We start from the raw sequence: 23,195 nt of genomic DNA, 5'->3' as shown, positions 1-23,195 counted from the left end.
TAATCCTCACAATGGCCCATGGAGAAGGCCGAGGTATGGGTCTCAAAGCACAGGTGAAACCATAGGAGGCTGACTCCAGTTTGAGAAAAGTGTTGGCCTCCAGCCCATTTAGAGCATCACCAGGAAGATCTGTGAGGTTCCTTTGCACAGACTGTGCAGGACTGGATTTCAGCTCTTTGGTTGATGATCACATGCTGGTAGGGACGAGGGTAGCAGGGAATCCTGGTGTCCAGCATTTCAACACTTGTTTATCTGCTTAGATGGGGAGGTGCCACAATAAACTCACTGAGGTTAAATTCAGGTTCTTAGGAGCTGCGTGACTAGCTCAGAACACTTGAGCCCTCGGACTTTAATGTCCTCATCCTGTACGTGTATGCACCTGTGTGTGCATGCTTCACATGCATGTGGGTGTGTGCACACCAACATATGTATGTGTGTGCACCCACGTGCATGTGCATGAGGCAGTTAGGAGGAGGGGCTCCAGAGTCAGACGGTCCGGACTCGAATCCTGGCTCCACCACTTCTGAACCCATAGCCTTAGGAACACTGCTTACACCTCCTGTGCCTCAGCTTCCTCCTCTGTTGCTCAGTGACAGCCCCCACCTCATAAGGCCAATGTGAGGATTAGGTGAATCAGTCCCTGTGAAGCTCTTGAAAGGGCACCCGGCACAGGGTTGGTGTTTGAAAAATGTTGGTGTGATTACTGCTGTTCATTGTTCACCAGGTCTCTGTTGTGTGCACTCCTGTGCAGGGCCACTGGTGTGGGTGCAAAGTTGTTTATGTAGGAGGTGGTCCCAGGAAGCACACTGGGGGTAGGGGAAGGGGACAGGGGCTGGAACTGAATCCTGAACATTTATGCTCTGATCTCCATGCACCACTGGCTGAGCACATCCCAGGGCCGTCAACTGCCAGCACTTCCAGCCCCAGACCAAGAGAACGTTCTCCGGTGGATGGCCTTGGGATGCCCTCGATGGCAGAACCGTGTTTGTTTCTTTACACCAGTTTCTAGGAAGGAGATTGCTTCGCCTAGAGCAGATATTCCGTAATGTTTGTGGAAGGAGGGACGGGGTGGGGGTGTAAGAAAGATAGGCATCAGGTTTAACCAAATGGACATAAAGCATCATCCGGGGAAGAATCCATTGTCTCTACCAACCTCCTCAGAGCTCAGAAAGCCCTGTCACATACATTGTTCTCATTTAATCATAGAAAGTTCACGTGAAAGACATTTTAGAGGCCTGCTAATCCAACTGCTTAATTTGCTCAAAATGGGAGCCCAGAGAGTTAGATGACTCACCCAAGGTCACCCAGAGAGTTCATTGCAGACCCTCAGTCAGAATTCAGGTCTTCTGATTTCCTAGTAAGAGCCTCTTTCTTTTCTTTTCTTTTTCTTTCTTTCTTTCTTTCTTTCTTTCTTTCTTTCTTTCTTTCTTTCTTTCTTTCTTTCTTTCTTTCTTTCTTTCTTTCTTTCTTTTCTTCCTAAGATTTTATTTATTTACTCACGAGAGACAGAATGAGAGAGAGAGAGGCAGAGGCAGAGTGAGAAGCAGGCTCCATGCAGGGAGCCCTACGTGGGACTCGACCTGGGTCTCCAGGATCACGTTCTGGCCTGAAGGCAGTGCTAAACCACTGAGCCACCCAGGCTGCCCTCAGGCACCTCTTCCACCAAGAATCCTGTCTCCTCCTGCCTCAGGCCAAATTCTCCACTCCACCAAGTCTAACTTAGGCATGTGCACAGTCCTCTACCTAGCAAATCCTAACTTTGGGAACATATATCGTAGAGACAAAAGCCCCCAGGACAAGGATATGTATCCACAGGTATTTATTGCAGTAGGTGGTCATAGTGAGTTGACTACAGGTGATCCTAGAATCTGAAGACCACCTGACCAAGGTGTAGCAGATTTACAGTATGGAATGTTAGCTATTTCAGAATTGAGTTGGAACCTACCTTGATATGGTTTTGGTAAAAAAAAAAGTAACTAATAAAGCAAACTGATGAATAGAAAGAGGCCCGCCCGTAGGCAGAGATCTCAATACCCACACAGAAGTCATCGAGGGATTTCTCAACTAAGAGGTTCAGGAGGGAGGTTTTCAGGCCCCTGGGAGCTGGGAATGGAGCTACCAGAGTCTTCAAGGACCAAGAGGGACCCAGTTTGAGGACTCTACTGTGCTTTGCTTGGGCTGTGGGAGAGGCAGGGTAGGCATGAGGCAGTGGGGTCCTTGGGCTGCCTGCTTCCTTCTGGACAGGGTGGACAGCTAGCCGGGAAAGGCCACAGACAAGAGGAACTTCAGGTGTGAATAAGAGAAGGCATTATCCTCTGTGATATGCATGTGCTGACCTGTGGGGCAGTGCTCAGCAACAGGGTGCTGGCACTTAAGAGGTGACTTCGGTGGCACAGTGATGGGATGGATGTTCAGTGGGTGGGAGCTGGGGGTCCCAGATCCCCACAGCACCCAGGACAGTCCGACAGTCCCACATCTCACAGAACTGTTTTGAGTCCTGCATCAGTTTCAAATGTCCCAATGGAGATTCATGTCAGTGAACCTTCTTCACAGTGATCTGAGGCTCAAAGAGAAGATCCATTTTATGTGGAAATCATAGTAGTAATGGTTTTTGCACTGTTTTCATACTCACTGAGTTTCCTGGGATGTCAACTGCGATGTAAATCAAGGGTAGCTTGTTTTTTGCTTTGTTCGGAAAATCTGCGAGTGCTGGTTCACCTCCTGGAACCTTCAGGTCTTGGGCACCAATGTGTTCAGTGGCATTTGAAAGCCCAACTCAACACCCTTTATACCAGCCTGCAGTTACAGCTTAACCAGTTCAGAGCGTCGTCACTGCCAGACCACTTGCACATTGAGGTATGCATTGTTTTATTGCAAATGACTGTACATACATTATTTGTCTTATATTTCTCTTTATATTGTAGTTAAACCATTAAATTGAATTTTAAAAGATATTTAGGTGACTTATATCATCTGTGAATATTATTTCAAGATACCCAAGTGGAAATTATAAAAAATTTGTTAAAAAAAAAAGGGGGGGCACCAGGTCTGATAGAGTTGAGAAACACAAGTCTGAACAGAATTAGCGACGTCTCCTCTTTCCCCAGGGAACCTGAAGCCTCATTGAGAGACACTTCTGAGTTTTTTGTTAATTCGAGCCAGATTTTGACCACAAAAGAGGATCTTTTCTCTCCTTCTTAAACATCAAGGCTTCCTTTGCCAAGATCCCCCTTCATGGGTCTGCTGGAGACCAGCATAATTTTGATCCTTACATCTCCCGGCCCGTGTCAATTCTCCTGGAATTATTTCTACCAGCACAAGTGCGGCTGTTTGGCTCCAAGTTCACGGCAGACACAGCTGAAGCTTCTGTCAAATTTAGGTCATTGCCTGGTGGGTAAATAATTTGTCCCTCCGTAGGAGACAGATTGATAATCAACAAACACACATTTAGGGGGAAAAAAGGGCAGAAACGCTTAGTCATGCAAATCAGGGCGAGGAGAGGGTAAAGAAAGGGCCTCATTTGCATGCAGCAGCTCCAGCAGGGTCCTGGCCCACCAGCCCCTGTCTACGGAAACCCTTGGCCCAGAGCTGCAAACACCCGAGCACATTATTGCACGTTAATAAAGGTTTGTCCCGAGTGGAGTAAACAGCAGCGGTTCCCAGGACGCCAAGAAACAGCAAACTCTCCAGAGGTTCACTGGGTCATTAGCTGTGGCACAATACGGGTCAGGCTGGATGTAATGTTGTTCCCTTCAGCGAGGGGCTCCAATAGGGCCACCGGTTCTCACAGTGGGGGACAGTGACTGGGTTGCAAGTTGAGGTCTCCTGGATACCAGGCCCAGGGCCCTCATTAGGATTCATGGCGCCTCTGACATCACTGGTGCTTTTGTGATGCAAACCTCCACGTTGTCTAAGCGCAGGAGGGGCCCCTGGATCTGTGTGTCCCTGTTACTGTGCACGCCCACGAAATGGGACACTCAGATGCGCCCACGCAGGACTAAATGAATAACTGGCTAAAACGCCTTCCATTCCTGTAAGTAGTGGTTAGATGGTTTCCCTGAAGGCGGCTCCTTATGCAGCCGAGGTCTTTAAGTGCACGGATATTTGGGAAATTGTAGGGATGAAGTCAAACAAATCCGAGCGTTCTAATTCTGCGTTCTGCATATGTTCTGTCTTTACATTCTGCTTGGAGAGCGTAAGAACCCAACAGACAGAGGGGGAGGCTCGCGGGCGGACGTCGCGTGGGCAGAGCCAGAAGGAACCGCAGGGAGGGAAGCCCGGTCGGCGTCACCCCCGCGGCGCAGGGAAGCCCGGCACGGGATGCTGCCCGGGTCTGGACGTTTGGAAGCAGGTGTTCCCCGTGACAATCCCGCTTCCTGCTCCTCATTCGGAGGTGCCCCGACCAGATGGCAGAGGCCCGATGAGGGCAGAAGGCAGGGACAGCAGGGCTCGCCTCCCACGCCCCAGCGCCCTCCCCACCTGCCCCGCAGGCCCTTCCTGCCCGGCCGGAGCTCTCTCTGCCCCAGAACATGCCTGAGGACTCGAGATGTTCCCAGCTTCACAGGCCCCGGGGGCACGTGGAGGCCTGTCCACCCCCTCCCTCAGCCCCCTTCCCCTGGACTCACCCACCTGCCTTCTGTGCCATAGACGCGTCACCTTCGTCCCGACCCAGGCCCTCCTCCGGGCTGTCCCCAGCTCCTTGCACAGCTGCCCCTTCTCACCTTCCAGGGCTCTGTCAGTGTCACGTCCGCAGGGGGCCCCGACTCCCTGGTTTACAGTCATCCCCTCCACCCAGGCCCCTCCCAGCAGGCCTCTGTTTTCCCTTCTGGGTACCACTCACCACCATCAGAAGTGACCCCGAAGGCATGTTTCCTTGGCGTCATCTCCCTCGCCTTCCCTCTTGAGTGTGAGCTCCAAGGCCTCAGGAACCCACTTGTCCTGCTAAGCCCCGTGTGCCCTGCACCTGCTGCAGCACCTCGCCCAGAAGCACTGACTGGTAGTGACTGGGGGACGGCTCAGCGGCTTGAGTGTGGCATCCGGAGTCCTGGGCTCGGGTCCCACAGGCTGTTTACTGGCCCCCTGACTGTGGGGCAGGGACACCTCCCGTCCGGGTACAGGCTTCCTCCTCTGAGAAGTGGGCTGATGCCACAACACTTGTCTTGTACGACTGTTGGGAGGTGCAGAGACAGGAGACCTGCTGACCTGAGAGCCGAGGGGATGGGAGTGGCCCTGTCACAGTGGCTGCACACCTGGGCAGAGGTCAGGGCTCAGGCTAAGGCATCCCGGTGTGTGTGTGCAAGTGAGTGTGTGTGCCAGGTGTGTGCATGTCTGTGTGTGTGTGTGCACACTGAACATTAATACCGATGGCTCTCTCCCTATGAACAGCCTTCAATACTACATCCTAGCATCTGCTCTAAATGTTTCATGCTAATTAACTCGCTTAATTCTCACAACCATACCTGCCTGTGATTGTTACCATCTCCGTTTTATAGATAAGGAAACTGAGGCACAGAGAGGCTAAGTTATCTTGCTGTGGTCACGCAGCCAGCAACTGAAGGGGAGAGTGTGTCCGAGCGGGGACGGAGTGCTGGCTTCTGCACAGGCATGGGTCCCAGCTGGAAGCAGGCAATGAAGTGGCTTGACCCTCCACGGGGCAACATTTGTTCTAGTTCCCTTGAACTTGGCAAGGCCTAGGTGACTTTGTGGTGAGATAATTTATCTCGCCAAGGGTCTGTACAGAAACATCTAGCTGCCTCCCCATGTCCCTTCTCCCATCTTTTATAGAGACAGAGCCTTCAGATCCTCAATGGGACACAGGGCTGCTAGGATAGAGTGCAGCTTCTCCCCTATTCCTCAGACTGGGGTGGCGTGGGACTAAGTTTTGGCCAACAGGTTGGGAAGAGAACAAGGGAGTCTGACTTCCAGGTTTAAGGTGAGAGTCTTCTCCTTCCTTCTTTCCCCTTTCCCACAGGCTGGAATTTAGACCAGGTGCCTTGGCCACCTTGATGAACACAACACCCCAGGAAGAGTAGGACAAGAAGAGGGGCAAGGCTTGGTCCCCAACTCCTTGGAGTTTCAGGTAGGGGTGGAGGAAGGTGGTGTGGAGGGTGGGCAGGGCACTGTACCGGGTAGTGTGTTTGGTCTCCACACCTCCTCTGTCGTCAGGAGTGGAGGCGCTCCTCTCTCCTCCCACACGACCTCCCCTGCCGCCCGCCCCAGTGTGACAGCCCCAGGACGGGAGCCTGTCCTCCAACCACCCACTGTCCTGCTCCACAGGAGTGACCAGCCCGCAGCCCGCGGCCTGAGAGACCCAGAAGAGCCCCGGGGGTCCCCTGTCCCTTCCCTGGCTGTGCTCTGAAGTCACACCAGCCACATGTCCCGGGCCCTGTCATGATCCGTCGTGGATGGTTACCACCCTGGGCCGTGCAGATGCAGAGCATCTCCATCATCGTAGACGGTTTCCTGGGACGACACTGGCCGCACAGACAAGGTCCTGAATCCAGCAAGTCATCAGGTGGGACAGACGCGCCAGGCAAGGAGGAAATGACACATAGGGAGCTTTGCCCAAAGGTCCCCCCTCCCTCATGCACTTGATCCTTCATTCACTCTCCTCCTTCATTTCACGTCTATCGAGCTCCTTCCAGGCCCTGACCATTGACTGTCCTGGCCTCAGGGAAACAAAGGAGAATGAGGCAGATGCAGGCCCCGACCTCGGGGAGCTCATGGTCTCGTCCAGGGAGGCAAATGAGAGAGAAGGAGGCGAATAAATCAGCAAACAAGACAATTTCAGAAAACAGCAAATGCCACCAGCAAAGCAGTGTTGGGTGACCTTGTGGGGACTCAGTGCCTATAGGGTGAGGCCGGGGTTTGGTTTAGGGAAACATATCATCTCCGGGCAACCCAATATCACAGGCCGGGGGTGATGTCAGACTCTCAAACGGGTGAGGAGTGAGATGCTCCAGGGACCACCTCCTGAAAGGTGGGAGGACCTGGGGCCGGGGCACCCCTGAGCTCTGGGCATTAGGACGTGGCCCCAACCCCGGGCCTGGAGGTGCACCGAGGTCCCCGGAAAGCAGAGGGGACATGAAATGCAGTAGTGGCCCAGGCCGCCTGCGGAGCTTATTCCGAGGATGGATCAGAGAGGCTGTCAGGAAGGCCCTGGCTGGCCCTGGCCCCAAGGCTGCCCGGTGTGGGGGTCGTTCTAGTGTCCAGCTCTGGAGGCACTGGCGTCCTTCCCCTTGAAGCCTCTGTGCACACACTGTCCCCGGGCCCTCGAGACACGTTGTCCCATCCAGGAGGCAGGGGCCCCCGCTCAGCAGAGGCGCCCAGAGCCTGGCTCCTGGGAGCTCCGGGGATAGGGCTGTTGGCTGTCACTGCCCCTATAATTCCCAGGACAAAGCTCGTGGGGACCTGGACGCTGGGAGGCAGGAAGGGGACCTGGGAAGCAGCTGCGACAACAGTCTGACCTCAGTAAGGAGAGCCAGGCAGCTGTTTGCCTTGAAACCCTCGGAAATGAAGGTGCCAGCGATCTGCTCTGCAGCAAGAACTTTCCATCTCTGCATGTGCGAGGCATAATTATGTCATTTGGGTTCTCAAACAGACCAAACTGTGTCCTCCTGGCAGAAAGTGAGCAAAACCAACCCCGGTTACGGTTCCCTGACAGCTCAGTGGATTCAGCCAAAGAAAATGACCCTGCACGGCAGCGGGTGAGGCCCACACAGGAGGATTGTGAGAAATAACTCAGCAGGTGTAAACGTTCCCTGCGTTTCTGGGCAGGCTGGAAGGTTCCAAGGGGCCAGGGAAGTTGCTGCCCCCAACCGAACCCTCTGCTGGATTGTCCTGGTGACGGGACCTGAGACCCGACTCAGGCGTCTCAGGCCGAGGGCATCGATGGGCTCACGCACTGGTGCTTGGTCTGCAGGCAGAGCTGGGTCTGGGTGCTCGGATGCCACGCCCTGGGCTCAGCTGTCTCCCGTGTCCCCGTGGCGCTGGGTCCCCTTCAGGCTGCAGTCAGGGCCGGGCACCTGCAGGTGCTCTGTGCGCAGCTCCAACCACCCACGGTTCCAGCTCCAGCCACGCACTCGCGCAGGTCCAAGTCCAGGGACGGGAGCGCGATGGCACAAGAGCCCCAGAGTCACTGATGAAGCAGCGTAGGTCCCTCCTGTCACTGAGCCGACTGCTGGGCAGTAGTGTCTTGTGTGGCCCCTTCCCCCGCAGGGCCTGGAGTTTGGGGTCAGCTCACCCCCAACACATGGATTGAGGTAGGAAGGTGAGTTCTCAAATGACAGGCAGGTTCTGTTGACACCAGAAGGGGAAGCAGATGCGGGAGAGGACAGGGGGGTGTTCATCCCAGGAAGGGAGCGTGGGGGGGACACACCACATGGCCAGGGAACCTCGAAGGAATCAGGTGGTTGGTGCGGAAGACGTTCCACAAGCTCTGGATTTATTTCTGAATGCTTCAGCCCACCTGGGAATTTGTAACTGTGAACGTGGTCACCGAATGTGGGGTGACGGCTACCTTCTGTCTCCATCAGAGAGCGAGGGAGTTTGGGGACCCCTGTGAAACCAGGCCCCCGTGAGCGGGTGCAGCACTTTGGTCCCCAGGGGCCAGTTGTGCAGGCTTCTCCCCCAGGGCCCTGCTCCCTCTGAGCCTTGGAAACCAGCTTGGGGAGCCTGACCAGTGGTGGTTGGCCTTACTCCTGAGGGACAGGTCTGGGGCTGGTGGGGGGGCTGCATGATGTCACCCAGGGGCACTCTTGCCATGTGGACCTCCGTCCTCAGCCTGTGCCCTCCCTCGGGGTCTCTTGTGGCTGCAGGTGCCCCTGCTTCTTAGGGAAAAGGGAGGGGAGGAGAGAGGGGAAGGGAAAAGGGGGAGGAGACTGAAAGAGGAAAACTGCTTTCCTAGAACCAACCCCCCTCCACCAGGATAGAGGAGGAAGAGGGAGAGGGGCTGGAGAAGGGAGGAGGGGGAGAAGGGAGAGACTGAAAGGACTGAAAGAGGAGAACAGGGATTTCCTAGAACCCCCACCCAGGAGGGAGGAGGAGGAGGGGGAGGAGGGAGAGACTGAAGGAGGAGACCAGGGCTTTCCCAGAGCCCCCAGCAGCTGCCTGTTCCCGTCATGGCCCGGCCCGTGTCCCAGGGGCACAGAGGTGGAGGCTGGATAAGGTTTAGGGGACTCGTGCCCATCGGGGCCGGGAGCGAGAAGGAAGGGCAGGCCCAGGGCGGACACCTGGCGTGTGCGTCACCGGCCAGAGAACAGGCTCAGAGACTTGCGTTTGTGCGCAAAGGACACGCGCAGCTGCTTTCGGTCAAAGGCACATAATTCACATCTTCGCAGACACAGACGCAAATTCCTGCTCTTGAGTAATGAAGGCGACCGAACCGCACGCTTCTGCCTGCAAATATTCCACGCGGCCCCTGCCGCCCCGGGAGCCGTCCCGGGGTTCAGCCTCAGCAGAGATGCCCTGAGCCCGGCCGCCCGGGCGCACGCGGGCTGGGCCGTGGCCTCCGCGGAAGGCGGCAGGTGGGGCAGCTCCTCGCTGCCCGGGAGCCCCGCTTCGGCCTGCAGCCCCGGCCTGGACGCGGGCCCGGGGGGAAAGCCCAGCTCTCCACGGAGCCACAGCGGCCCATTATTTCTGCTCGAAAACAGCCCTGGATCCCCGGCAGAGAGCAGAGAGCAGGGGTGACAGGCCCGGCTGTCGTGCTCAGCTCTGCATGAAATCGCCATCGGCCGCTTGACTTCTGTCACGAGCAGGCCGGTGGCTTCCGGTGGGTGTGAATGGACCCCTGGCCGCGCGCGGGACCTGCCGGAGGCCTCGGGGTCCTGTCTGCCGAAGAAGCGGGAATCCCTACAGTCACGGCTCGCGCCCACGTGAAACGCCCTGTTGTCGCCCGGGAACTTGCGGATGAGCCAAAACGACTGTGCTCACTCCTGGTCTGCGTCTTGCCGGAGCCTGTGATCCGTCCTCAAGTAAGTAGCAACCTCGAAAAAATAAACTGAGCACATTTAAACAATTACAGAGATTTTGCGCCAGAAGAATATAATGGACCGCCCATCCCCCAGACTCCACGGTTAGCAGGATGTGCCCCATTCCCTCCAGCTGCCTCCCCTCTTTCTACCAAAGTATTTCAAAGCTGATCCCAGACGCCACGTGGATTTTTAAGACATAACTGTGCTGTCGCATCACCGATCCCGCGCAGATTGCTCTGTCTCACAGACGTTTTCTCCTCACCGCTTCCCCAGAGTCAGGACTCAAACCAGAGCCCCAGCATTTGGTCAAGTCTCTACAGGCTCTTGGTGGAATGTGATCTGCTCCCTTTTATTTGGTAGCTCATGTCACTGCCTTGTGGGATTCCCAGGATCAGTGGCCCCACGGGGCCCCACGGTCTGGATTCGTTGATCTGGGGCCTCACATTTCGATTCCTCCACCTGGAAGGAGAAGTGGGTGCCCCTGAGCCACCTCGGGAAGGGTCGTGGTGTCCAATAAACCCCGCCTGGGCTGCTGGAGCCCAAAGGAGCCAGCTTCCCCAGCTGCTGTAGGACGTGTCTGCCTGTGTTTTAAGGACATTTCCTGGATTATTGTTGAACAGCACAGTAGGCGTTTGCTCCCCAGCATCACCACCTCATTTGGTGTCGGCTCTGTTCCTTCATTCTACAGGTGAGGACTGAGGCTCAGGGAAGAGAAATTTGCTCAAGGTCACTTGTCCTGTAGACCTGGGGATCAGCCTGTTCCCCCGTTTCCATGATTGTCCCCCTGTGGGTTCCACCCAGCAATCAGCTCTGCTGCACCTGCTCCATATAAACCCCTCCAGTTGCTTCCCACCATTTTTCTCATGAACCCCAGGGTCTCGCCTTGGCCCTGGAGGCCCGTCCCCCACTTCCTGCCTCTCTGCACCCTGCTGTCCCCCACAGCCCCAGTCCTGGGCCTCCTCCCTTTTCTTCGTCCATCTCAGACCTACTTCTGGGCCTTTGCACGTGCTGCGCCCTTTGCCTGGAACGCTCTCCTCACTGCCTCTGCCTTGGCTGGAACTTCTGTGTTCATCTGGGCTCCTAGTCACCCCTCCAGAGAAGCCGTCCCTGGCTTCCCTGTCCAACGTGTCTCATGTGGTCTCCGGGCCCTGCCTTCTTTCAACTCTCGGTGTACTTCTGTAGAGCAGTACGTCCTCTTTATCAACCTTGTTTTCTTTGTGGTCACTCACTGTGTCTCCTTTAAAAAGCATCACCCTCTGAGGTGAAGGACCAAGTGGGTCCTGCTCAGGGCTATATTTTGGGGCTTGGAGCAGTGCCTGGCACAGTATTTGCTCCAAAAATGGTTAAGTAGGTGATCAAAACAGAGACTGGCCTTAGATACAATATAGTTGCAAATCCCAAAGGTCCTGGACAGGTCCTTGCTCTTCCCTCTATCTCACTGGCCTTTCTCACCCACCTGTCCACCTGACGAGATAGTCTCAGGACTAAGTGAGTCACTGAGGGCCGATCCCTAGTCACAGGTTGCTGAGGCCTGGGTGTTTGTTTCTCCTGCCCCACAGGTCTGTGCTGCTGTCATGTGATATGACCTCTGCTGTGTCTGGCAAGTCCCTTCACCTCTGCCTTGTAAGGCCACTCGTGATGCATGTAGGGTCCCCCTGGGAAATCTCAGTGATTGTCTCATCTCAAAATCCTTAATTATATCTATAAATACTCTTTTTTTTGGGTAAGGTCACCTTTACAAGATCCAGGGATTAGAGACCTCGATGTCTCCATGTGGTTGTTCCTCAACCTGCTTGTTAGATGCTGATCCATCACCTGCTTTGTCTTAATGTCATATTTGTGATGTTCTGGTCCCTAACCACTTCAGCGCCTGAGGGAAAGGGGAACCAGTTGTAAAAAGGAAATACTTCTCTTAATTACCTTTGTACCCAGAGTGTGCTCTGGGCAAGGAGCCGAGGTGGTGGGATGTTTAAGAAAGCAAGAGCCATCAATCATGCTGGCCCTGCTGCTGGCCGACTTGCCTCCTGCAGACCCTGTCACCATGGCCGTAGGTGGCATGTGATCAATCGTTTCTCTGGGAGCTCTGAGTGACGCTGTCTCCTGTGAGATGAGAGTCCACGAGCAACGGCCTCTGGAGGGAATGTTCTAGAAGGGGCTGGCCCCAGGGCCTCCCTCTGCTGGGTATAGGGGTATAAGGAGAGCTCATAGGGGATACTTTGACCCACCAGGCAGCCCATGTACTCCTCAGACCACGGATTCAGCAACAGCACGGATTATTCTGGAGACCACGCTTCCTCCGTGTAGGCAGGAGGGAAGAGGTCCCTGACAAGACCCCCAACTCCATGCCTGTCTGCTCACAGCCGCTCTGCCATCACCCCCTGGAGACAGCGGGCTGGCTCCCTTTCACCTTCGTCCTGCCCAGGTCGCCCCCAAAGGCCCCTGGGACCCTGGTCCTCCCTCATCCCCAGGCTAACCCCACAGCTGTGGGGCCAGAGAAGACCCCGCAATCCCCTGGACCCCCTTTCTTCTTCCCACAGCATGTCCATCTTGCCTATACCCCGCGTCTTGCTCATTTACCTGGCTGATTCTAGAATGCAAGCTCCTGCAGTCAGGGCTTTTGTCTGGAGATTGTCACCTCGTGCAAGACTCGCAGCAGCTCAAGGAGAGGGAGTAGCCCCATGTGCCCCGCACCCTGTTTCCGAACGGGGTTCAGAGCAGCAGGTGGCTCGTGAGGAAGGGCTCGTGAGGGTGGAGCGTCTGCTGGGGTCGGGCTGGGGCTCTGCTCCCCGCAGACTCTGCATGGCCTTGCAGAGCCGGCCTGGGGAGCGTGAGGGGACACTCAGTTGCGGCCCGAGCACCACTGGCCCCCCGCTCTCCGGACGGGCCATGGGACAGGCCAAGGGGGGCCTGCTCAGAGGGTGTGAGGGATCACCGGACACCCGGCTCCCCGCACTCAGGTGGTGGGTGCAGTGCTCCCGGCCACTGAGGTCGCGCTGCGGGGACCCCCCAGGTCTGAGCTCGTGACAAGGCCGCAGCGCCCGGAGGTGTGGCCGCCGTCCCCGGGCCTCCTGCGCCCCTGCGGCTCGTGCCCACCCGATGGCTCTGGTCCCCGCGGCCCCGCCGCCCAGGGAGACGCGGCCCGCACGGTCTGTGGCCTTCGCCCGCGGCGAGATGAGCGAGGGCTCGGCACCGCCCGGCTCCGGACGGACAACAGGGGCCTGGCTTTCCTCCCTCCTCCTCCTCTCTCCTGTTACAGTTAGTTCGGGTTTTATTTTCCCTGAAGGGAAGGAAGCTGTCCATAGGAGGGTGCTCCCTGAGAGCTTCTCCTGCAGCAGAAGGCGGGCAGGAACCCGGCTGGGGGCAGGGATCAGGCCTGGCGGCCACTCCGCGGCCTTCTGTCAACTGCGGAGCCGCGTGAACTAGTGGGGAAACTGGGAAAGGGCAAGAGGCACAATTTGGGGGGCACCTGGGTGGCTCCGCGGTTGAGCATCTGCCTTCAGCTCAGGGTGTGACCCTGGGGTCCTGGGATCGAGTCCTCATCGGGATCCCCACAGGAAGCCTGCTTCTCCCTCTGTCTGTGTCTCTGCCTCTCTCATGAATAAATGAATAAAATCTTAAAAAAAAAAAAGTGAGAACTCAGTCTAACACTTAAGCACTTGCGTCAATGCCCGTCCTGTACGGGCTCCTGGCCGCGCACCTGGCGGCCTGCTTGATGCTGTGAAATTGTGCTTCTGACTCTGGTTCGCACAGGACCCACCTGGGGGTCCAGCTAACGTTTGGATCCCCTTAGTAGGACTTGGATGGGACCTGCCATTCTGCATTTTCAGGATGCTTCCAGGTGAGGGAGATGCTGCTGGTCTGTGGACCACACTTTGAGAAGCAAGGCCTTATGTTTTTGACTTTGAACCTTCATAACAACCCTTGAACTGAAATAAACCGGTTCAGAGAAGGTAGGTGACCTCCTCAGGAAAATGACCACTCAGGTAAGTGATCTCCTCAGGTAAGTGACCTCTCAGGTAAGTGAGCTTTAAGGTAAGTGACCTCTCAGCTATGGGATCTCTCCAGGTAAGTGACCTCTCAAGGCAAGTGGCCTCCTTAGGCAAGTGACATTGTCACATAAGTGACGTCCTTGGGTTAGTGGCCTCCCCAGTGTCATGTGGCAGGTATACGATGGAGGCAGGATTTGAAAATGGATCTTCTCAATCCCACAGCTCCCGTCTTAACCAACACATGCCTCTAAGTGCAACTCCATGGGTGATTTTCCTATAATTTTTCCTTGAAGTCTGTTTTGCAGAATGGTTTTACTAATTAGAAGTTATAAGATGCTTTCTCCTCAGAGTCACTAGACTGTGAAAGCTGCTCTCGTGTTGAAGCTCTCTTATCGGTCTGGGCGAAGTGAGTGAACGTCCGAGTCGCCTTGGAAGGAGGGCACAGGCCGGAACCCTATCACTAAGCGCTCACCGTCAGTGGCTCAGCAGAAACGAGGCATTTTACAAGGACCTAAATCTGCAGTTGCTTTTACCATAACGTTCAACACAGAATCTTGACTGGGAGAGCGTGCAGACTTGAAGAGGCTGCTCTTACCTTGTCCAATGTTTTCAAGCAGATGAAGCCCCAAGGGGGAGAATTCTCATGTGGACACTGACCTTGACAAACCTACGGTCTCTCTTCATATCACCTGCCTGTTTGCGTCTGGCCGCTCCAAGGTGCCCATGCCTGGGACCCCAGTCCCATTTGGGGCCCGCCTCCCAAGGCCCTGCTTTAGGTGACCAGGAGGGGACATGTCAATGCCCTTCTCCTTGTCTTAGGAGAAAAGTAGGTGGGAAGAGATAACCCATCAGATAACAATGATGAAAAGAAAACCCCAATAGTATTAGAGTCCTAAAGGGTATGAGGACACAACAAAATGGATGATATTAATCTGCATTCCATCTATGCACTAATTTTTTTTTTTTGGTGGAAATGTGTGTAAGGTGACACTACAGGTCTATACTTAAGAAAAAGTATCAAATAACAAGTATTTTAAGTTACAGCCATGTCTTATATCTCCCAGGCACTGGTGATGGGGGAGTCAGGGATGAGTCCTCTGCACCCTCTCCTGTGCTCAGTCCCAATCTGTGCTTCTTTGAGGATCCCATATCATCTGCACAGAACCCACTGGACACTCAGAAAATTCAGGGCCTTTCTAAGCTGCTTGGATCTCCTGAGGGCTGAGTCCGCTGATATGGGTCAGAAAGGAGCTGTGACTTCTCCCTGGGTGTAGAGAAAGATCTGGAAGCAGAGTCTGACTTAGGGTTTGTCAGGAAGCACTTGCACTGGTCTGTGACAGTGCTGGTCCCTGCTCCCCCATCAGGGGAGCTCTGAGCACTGACTCCCCCCCCCCCCCCCCGCAGATGGTCTCCCTCAATGTCCTTCCATAAATCTCTGACCCCCACCCCACTTGGTGGTGGTGGAGGGGGTCATACCTGGACCTGGAAGTGCCCTCATGTTCTTATGCTCATGGCTGGGGTGGGGTAGCCCCATGGAGTGGTCACCTGTAGGCTTCTGTCTCTGGAATCCCTGAAAGGCCACCAGGCAGCCATCACAGAGTGGGGCCCTTCGTCTGCTTCCTTCAGGGATCCAGAGCCTGGGGCTCCTGCAGAGCAGAGCAGAGCAGGTGTCGGCAGGCCTCTGCTGGTCCACAAAGGAGCCTGCCTGTCCCAACCACACTAGACAGGGGGCAGGAGGCAGCTGTGGCAGAGGCGTGGACCCAAGGACAGAAGCGTGGACCATTTCATTTGCTTAGAACCAGGAGATCCAAACCCTCTCTACTTGGGAACAGTTGGGTAGTTGGTGCATCAGTTTTGGGGGGGGGGGCAGTTGAGGAGGAGGGGTCAGACTAGGGGTGGAGTCAGGGCAAAAGCAGTAGAGCAGCCTGGCTGGGAGTGGGCTCAGGTGAGGGGCAGGGCCAAGCTGCAAGTGGGTGAAGGTGTAGGCCATACCCAGGCTCTGCTTGCCCAGGGCCTTCTCTTCTCCAGGCGGCTCTCATTCCCCCCATTGACATTTCAGTCAACAGTTCCCACGGCCTCTGCTAATGTTTTTCATTAGTCTTCACAACTGTTGTGCCAACATGTTTCCTTAAAAAACACTATGGAAAAAAGGCACTACTTTGGAGGAATTTGCTCCTGCCTCGTCTGCTTGCAATTTGATTGTGGGAAATTCTGGGAATAATTCAGCTCAGTGTTTCTGTAGCATAGAGAAGAGTCAGCGCTCCGAGTTGATCGAGCTCAAGTTCATCGGCCCCCTCGAACAGAAAAGGGTACAGACCATGGTATAAAAATCTGTCATGGGAAGACTGAGCTCTTTTAGTCCAGCACCCTTCAAACATTTGGAAAATGACACACAACAAAGAAAAGCACTTTCCCGTGGATCCCAGTATACACACACGCACACATGCACACACAACGGGTGCATGGGCAGAATGAAATGAAATGCGTCCAATATCATATGTATCCTGATTCCGAGCGATGCACTCTGATATTATCCTGATCTATTTTGGGCAATCTGATTATTTAAGTGGTGGTTCCAGCTCATCGAATTTGTTTTATGACCTACTTCTAGGTCACAAAGAGCAAGTAAGGCTGGATTCCTAGTCCGTATATATGACCATCTTTGCATCTTTGTGAAATTTCCAAGACTTCTCTTGCTTCTTTGTTTCCTTCCTCTTCATTCTCTAAATGCCTGAAATCACACTATTGCTGCAGGTAAGATGACATCATTGCCATCATAGTCAAAACAAATTTCTCTTTTTATAAAAATACAAATATCTGGAGGAGCTAAATGACTTGCCTATGTGACAACAAAGTTGATAAAATAAAACCCACAAAAGGGATTTTTCATGATTCACTGATGTTAACGTGTCATACGATAAGGGAAGGCTGTTGGTTTCCATCACCTTGATTATATATACAGCTCATGCCCCAAACACGGTTAGCCTGGTTGTTCCTGTGGGAAGCAGATCATGGGAGCAACCAAATTCCAAGGAGAGATTTGTTCTTTCATGGAGGACTGTGACAAATCATAGGTGGTCCTACTCGCTCACTCTGACCCTCTCCACGGCGTTCCTCAGGCGGCCGGAGGAACTCTGGAAGCACAGGTCATCCCACAACCTTGCCCTCTCTGTAAGTGGCAGCCCTCATGGCCCTGAGGCCGGCACCGGGGCACCGTCCTCCCTCCTTCCTTGCACACTCCGCTTCTCCCCCAGCAGCCCGTCCTGCCAGCTCCACCTGCCTCCCACTCACCTCCGGCCCCATGACCGCCGGGCTCAGGCCACCTTCCCCTCCTCCTCCTGGCCTCCCCGGTCGCCCTGCTCCGGCATTTGCCCCACATCCCACCGGCAACAGCCAGATGATCCCGTCCAAACGTGACCCAGGTCTTGTCCCAGTGGCTCTCACTTCCCTTGGAGTGAAAGCTGAAGTCTTCTCAGGGATCCACGGGCCTGAGATGATCTGTCACCCCCTCCCTGCACTCACCTGTCATCTCTCTGGACTTATGTCCCCCCACACTCCCCTTCACCCACTTGGCTCCAGCCACACTGGCCTCCTCGCTGCTCCCTCTGCCTGCAATACCCTGTGCCCCCATGTGTCCCCGTTCCAGCATCACCTCCCGGGCAGAGCCTTCCCTGACCACCTGGTCACCCTGCAACCCCGTTCCTGGCGGTCCCTCCCCTGATGCTACTTTGTTGGTCTGCATGCGTCCCTCCGTGTTGGATGCGGTGCATATTCACACTTTGTTCTGTCACTGTCTGTCGTCCCTGCACAGCGTCAGCTCCGTGAGGACCAGGGCCACCTGCCGCGCTCACGGCTGCGTCCCCAGTACCCTGAGTTGGCACCAGTGCATACGTGCGGCCTGTTTGAGCGATGCGCGCAGGCATGAATGAGAACCAGCTTCTCCGCGGGGCGACACTGCTCCCGGGGGGCAGCAGGTGGTTGCTGGGTGGGAAGATCTCCGTCTCTTTATGTAAGAACACAGGCGGACGTTCAGCACATAAAGACGCAGCGGACGCTTCTGTGGTATTAAAATTTCACGAGGGCCAATCCGGAAAAGATGCCTAAAATGACTCCGTAGGGGACGATAATGAAATGAAGGTTGAGAAGCGAATCAGAGGAAGCCCAGACGAAGCTCAGCCTTTTGCTCCCACACGTGCCCGGGGCAGGGACAGGAAGCAGGAGCCCTTCAGGAGGCGCCAGGCCTGGGACAATCACCACAATCACGGGCAGTCCTGGGTGGGGGACTCACGGGGGAGCGGCTCGGAGCACCCGGGGAGCATCTCTCCTGCCCAGGGACAGACTTACAAAGGATGATATTTACATTTTTCCTGAAGCCTCTAATTTCCTCATTTATCATTTGTCAGCGCCCGAGGCCCTTCCACGCACGCGGGATGTTTGCACACATCTAATGATCCCTTTTGCCAAACAAACGTCACCGTCTCTACGAGGAAATTCGTTAACGCTGCCGAGGCTGCTAATTCCATCCATTAATGTCACACTGAGCGTCGCGCTCGGGATCCGGGGCAGCTGCTGGCACCCTGCGACCCCCTACCCCCCGCCCCCCGGGGCTCCTGGGGCCAGTTTGCTGGGAGCTCTTCCCAGAGAGGGAACCATGGAAACCGCCCCTGGCGGGGCTGCTGAGAGGAGAACAGAGCGGATTCCAGTCTCTGTGCTGGGCTGAAGGGGACCTGGGCTGGGGACAGAGGCCAGGTTTCTAGAACTCCGCCGGTGCCCGGGTCAGGGGCCTGCCCCTGCTCCCTGGACTTGGAGCAGCCCCAGGGGAAGGCAGAGCAGGCCGGTGCCGCTGTCCCCGGGAGAGGTCTGGGGGGCCAGGGAGGCCCCCCGAGAACTGCTCCCCTCGCTCCCTCCATCAGCTCACCCCGAGCTGCTTGACCAGACCCCAGGCTTTTTGCATCAACTCAGTTCTGCCCCCAGGGCGGAACTCCGAGCTCCAGGTGAGCACTCAGGTCCTGCTGTCCCAGGGTTCTTGTGACCAAGGGCCAGGGGGACAGCAAAACACGTCTGGATCCTTCCTCACGCATCCGCTGAGGGTCAGCGCGCTGATGAGCCACCGGCCTTCACAAGCAGAATCATGGAAAACGGGGAAAAGGTTTTATCAGTTGTTCGATACTCACAGTCCCCGACCCCGGAGGGAGCTTGCAAACGTCTCCGGGCTGGGCGTCCGCACAGCAGAGCTGGGGGGACGTTCCTTTCACGACAGAACCTGAGTCTGTCCACGGAGACCCTGGATGTGCTCTTCGCTCAGTGCAGCCGAGCCGTGTTGTCCCGCACCAACCAGGAGCGGGTCACCGCGGCCACCACGGGGCTCCTGGCCGCCCGGCCTCCTGGGGTCCCGCTCAGGGCGCGGCCTGGCCGCGGGGCCGCCGCCTTGGGGACCGTTCATGGCAGGACAGAGACAGGAGGCGCGGGACAACGCCTGGGCCTTCAAAACGGATTTAAGAATGCGGATTTCAGGCAGCTTTCTGCACTTCCCACGTGGGGTCAGGCCTGCCCCCGGCCCTGTCCTGTCCCGGCTCTGACCGTGGTCACATTCCCTGAACCCTCCCAGCCCTGCCTCAGCCATCGGTCTGGGTGCTTCAAGCAAACGTCCTTCCAGCACATTCGTGCCTGTGGGTGGGCTTCCTGGCTTGGTGGTGGCCGCTCAGCAGGCTGGCTCTGGCTGACGACCCGGGCGGCCGAGGAAGGCAGGTGCAGGTCTGGGCGGCAGGAGCGGCTGCTCGGCCCGTCGTCCCCGAGTCTCCGTCATCGCCCTCGTGCCCGTCTCTGCAGACCCTGGACCCCGGCGACACGGGGGTTCTTCAGGCTCAGCGGGGCTTGCACGTCCTCCCCTGATTAGAACCTAGAGACCACTTCTCCCCGCGTACCTGTGTCAGTGTCACCACGGCTCCACGCTCTGGCCCCCTCGTGCCCGTGGCTTCTCGTGCCCTGTCCCCTTTGGTTGTGACAGGCACGCGAGGCTGGTGCCGTCACTGTCCCCACCTTACAGGAGAAGAAGCACAAGTTGGGGGCCTTGCCCCGGCCACGGGGATGGCTGGCCCGAACACACCGGCTGACACAGATCTGAGGATGCATTTGCAGGGGATTTCAAATCTCAAGCCATCGCTGCCTCGTGCCAACATCCCCTCTGCTCTGCGGAAAGTGTTAGACACAGTCAGTGAGGACACGTGTGTCCCCTTGAGGGCGGGGAAAGAGCTCGTTCAGTAAGCAGGACAACCTCATCTTCCCCACTGTCCTGAGAGGTCGATGTGACTGTCTCATGGACTACGTCCCCTCCAGGCCACTCTGGACTGTCTGCTTCTGCAGAACCCGGGCTCCCAGCTGGCGAGCTGCTAGCACACGGGAGTCCGGGGTTGCCGGGAGCGCGCCAACCACGCCGGATGCGGGGGTGCTGGGGTGGCCTCGGACCCAAGGCAGGCGGTGGGCGTTTGCGGAAATGGAAGGCTAACACATGTCTGAGGCTGAGGCTGTGGGACAATGAGACCTTTTGTGCGACTGCTCCTGGGGGAGGGGGGACGGGGAGGGGAGTCCAGGGGCTTAATGCAGGGTCAGCAACACAGGCCTTAGGGAGCAGATTCAGAAAGTGACCTTTGCAGGTCAGGCCACGGCACAGCCAAGCCGGCGCTGGCAGACGTGGCTACAGGCCGCGGCAAATAGAGCTGTGGTCAGGGAGCTTGGGGCCTGCTGGGCACCCGGGGTCCTGGTGCGGAGGCCCCCACGGCAGGCAGGGGTGCCGGCCAGCCTGCCAAGGCCTCAGGCTCCCTGATCCTTGTTCGGTCTGCTGGCACTTTTCTGAGGGGAAGTCTGTGCCTCCGACCCTGACCCTGCTGGCTTTGCCACGGCAGGTCCCACGTCACCTTCCCAGGTGGACGTGGATGCAGGGGACCGGCTATCCACGGAGCCACGGAATGGAAGACAGGCCCTTGTCAGGCACAGAGTTTCCCGAGGTTTGTCCCTTGAGCGTCACCTTCGGAATTGTCACCAAACCGTGTAACACCCGTGTTATTATCTTATTTAATATTTCCTTGAAGCCAAACCAGGTCCAAGTTTTCTTGAATAAATCCGTGTGTTAGCTCCTGCTTCAGCCTCATCACCCATCCTGATGGCATCGTGGGCTTGCTGACAAGCCGATTTCCCCCAACTCACATTAACGTGAAAAGGTAACTACGAAAATAAAAAATGTCCTCCCACACCTGTGGGTGTAGACGTTCACCAGCTGGTGCAGAGACACACGAACCAGTGGCTTCAATGAAGTGGAAGTTTGTTTCCCTCCATGTAGCAGCCTCAGCATGGGAGGCCCAGAGCCTGGGGGTGTTCCGATCTGTCGCCTGAGGACACTGTTCCTGTTCACCTGGTCCGAGGGGCGCAGTTCACATTAGGCGAGAGGGAAGGGGAGAGGGGGTAGGGGTGCGCCCACCCATTTGAGGGCATGCTGGGAAGGTGCATTCCAGCTGCACCTGATGGGGTGGGAAATTCGGGTGTTGTTGAGACCACCATGTGCCGCCGAGCTGATAACTGGGATCTTGCACAAAGGGGATGATGGATATTGAGGGATAATTAGCAACCTCTGTGTCTTCTCTTGACTCCCCCAAAGTCATGACTATCATTAGGTATAGGCACCTGCATTTTGTGAAAATTAATCTTTTAGGAGAGTATCCTTTCTGACACTGCTGTGGGGTACAGGGATGAGCCATTCTGTGCCACGGTTAATGGGACCTCATCATCTCAGGGAGCAAAGGCTGCCTGCATGTTCCCCCAATACTGACGAGATCCACCATGTTCCCCATGCTGCTCTCCAGGCACAGTGCTCATTGTGCTGATGTTACCTGACATAGAGTCAGGTGGGCTTGCTCAGAATTTCAAGCTATTTTGTAGTGAGACACAGCTCCACAGGGCTGAACGAATGGTCAACACGGTGTGGCCCAACTTCTGTTTTAGGGATTGGTCAACTGGAGTCAAAGGCTGGGAAGGGACTTCTTCAAGGTTGCACAGCCTTGAACCAAAAGCCCCCTGACTCCCTGGACTCTTTCCAGCAACCACACTACGTCCTTGCTAGTCCTGAGTTTCCCTGCATTTGGATTCCCTTTTGAATTAAAGAGATACATGGACACTGAGTGAAAAACTATTGACTCCGTCCATTCCCTGCCCATCTCTTCCCAGAGACACCCACAATTATTCCTCTAGCTGTTATACAAGTTACTTCCAAATCTTGGAAGATGAAGCCATTCATAGAAATTTCAAGTTGTGTTGTTATCTCTCAAATGTCTGCCACCCTAGATGAGGCGTGAGGTCCGTTCCACCTACACCATCCCTCCCATCACCCTCCGTGGATCAACTGTGATTTCAATTACATCATAATCCTCATTATGTCGTGTGATTGGGGAGATGTTATTTACTGCAGTGCCAATTGTTATAATAATATGATCATATTTTCTTTCATATGCATCTTTGTTTTCCCCAGAGTTAGTAATTTCCTTTATTTTTTACTTGCAAATTGCTTACTTATACTTAGTTCTCTCCAAATCCTCCATCATTTCATACACTCCAGTGTTTTTCAAGTTTTTTGCCCACAGCCCATGGTAAGAAATACATTTTACAACCAGGCCTGGCACCACATACACATATAAGCTATGAAACTAAAATTTTATAACACAATATTCACCTTCACTGTAAGTGATGCCCTTTGATATTTTCTACTCAATTTTATTATTTCACTTCTTAAAATGCTGGTTTGATCAGCATCAAGTCATAAAACTGGTCTTAGGCCCTACTAAGGAGGCATGATCTGCACTTCTGGAGGCTCTGACTAGCCTCCCACAGCCTTACTTTCCCTAGGTCCTCCCGAAGCCCCTATCCCCATTCCAATCAGACGTGGTGATCCATGTGACTGACCGAGCTCCTGGAGACTTTTCTATGCTTCTCTCTGGGTTGATTCCCTGTTTTATGAGCCCCATGTCTTCTTTCTTCACTAATTTTTGGCTTCCCACGAGTTCTTTCCAAATTACTTCTTTTTTATTGAGGAAAACAAAATTTTTATCAACTCTTCAGCCTATTTTATTTTTTCACCATTTCTCCAGGAACAAAAAATAAGTGGGAAGGAGAAGATTACAATAGGAAGAAGCCAGAGAGCAAATAGAATTGATTTATGCATGGTTTTGGTTCTGCAGGAAGCCAGCGA

The 23,195-nt window shown here is 55.2% G+C and overlaps 1 long non-coding RNA gene across 3 annotated transcripts; it reads left to right on the top strand.

Annotated features, from left to right (window-relative positions):
* The first annotated feature begins 3,817 nt into the window (after positions 1 to 3,817).
* Positions 3,818 to 13,025, top strand: LOC112674087 (uncharacterized). 3 transcript variants are annotated; one of them, XR_007405603.1, is made up of 4 exons: positions 3,818 to 4,033; positions 5,972 to 6,079; positions 6,277 to 6,514; positions 11,531 to 13,025. It is a non-coding gene; the product is annotated as an uncharacterized LOC112674087 (long non-coding RNA). The 3 variants fall into 3 exon arrangements; XR_004809155.2 differs by lacking the exon at positions 11,531 to 13,025 and adding an exon at positions 7,393 to 9,461; XR_003145212.3 differs by lacking the exon at positions 11,531 to 13,025 and having other exon boundaries at positions 3,822 to 4,033; positions 6,277 to 7,386.
* Positions 13,026 to 23,195: the final 10,170 nt, after the last annotated feature.

Source organism: Canis lupus, chromosome 24 (genome assembly GCF_003254725.2).
Source record: "Canis lupus dingo isolate Sandy chromosome 24, ASM325472v2, whole genome shotgun sequence".
NCBI lineage: Eukaryota > Metazoa > Chordata > Mammalia > Carnivora > Canidae > Canis > Canis lupus.
The sequence above is the reverse complement of the archived record's forward strand: the minus strand, read 5'-3'. Positions and strand labels throughout refer to the sequence as shown.